Source organism: Papaver somniferum, unplaced genomic scaffold (genome assembly GCF_003573695.1).
Source record: "Papaver somniferum cultivar HN1 unplaced genomic scaffold, ASM357369v1 unplaced-scaffold_18575, whole genome shotgun sequence".
NCBI classification, from domain to species: Eukaryota; Viridiplantae; Streptophyta; class Magnoliopsida; order Ranunculales; family Papaveraceae; genus Papaver; species Papaver somniferum.
This window is the reverse complement of record NW_020628347.1, coordinates 1-753: the sequence shown is the minus strand read 5'-3', so window position 1 is coordinate 753 and position 753 is coordinate 1. Positions and strand designations below refer to the sequence as shown.

General features: G+C 27.4%; 1 long non-coding RNA gene across 1 annotated transcript; it reads left to right on the top strand.

The window, feature by feature from the left end:
• The first annotated feature begins 38 nt into the window (after positions 1-38).
• LOC113338193 lies at positions 39-554 on the top strand. Its single transcript, XR_003354663.1, has 2 exons — positions 39-255; positions 384-554. It is a non-coding gene; the product is annotated as an uncharacterized LOC113338193 (long non-coding RNA).
• The last annotated feature ends 199 nt before the right edge of the window (positions 555-753 follow it).

Genomic DNA, 753 nt, shown 5'->3' with positions numbered 1-753 from the left:
TTTTTTTTTTTTTTTTTTTTTTTTTTTTTTTTTTTTTTTTTTTTTTTTTTTTTTTTGAAACAATAGATTTCTAGGGTTTCGATTTAAAGATTGAGAATAAGTTTTTATATCTGAGAGTATAATATTGTAGATAAACAATTCGATTGATAGATGCTTCATTTTTATTTTTATTTTTATGTGTTTGTTTTAGGGTCTGGAACTGATTTACTCAGAAATATTCAGGGAGTTCTTTCTTCATTTTAGTGATTTTCTCTTGTAAGTTCTCAATCTATAACTTTTCATAACTTTTCTTTTTGTTTTCAATTTTATATATTTTGACTTGATTTATTGGTTCAATTTTTTGGTTTCGGTTTTTGATTTTATCCTATTTTTATAAATGGCAGAAGGGTCTTCTTCAATTTTCAGAAATGGAGATGGAATAATAGTTCCTGCTGCAGATGAAGAGGTATAAGCTGCTCCAGAGGCTACTAAGAAAGTAATTTGAAATTGTAATGAATTCCTATTCTCTGTTAAATCAGCGGGTATTTGAAATTGCAATTCTCTTTGTGAAGGAATCTGATGTTAATATTTGTTTTTACTTATACGTGCTATGTTCCTGGTGCATATCCATCAGCAGCTTATTATAATTCAGGTAAACTTTGTTTCTTCTATTGCTATTGTAAGGATAAGAAAATAAAAAGACATCAGTTTGTGTCAGTAAAAATAAGGAGGGAAACTCGTTGAGCTGGTGAAGTAAATGCCTACTTTTTTTTT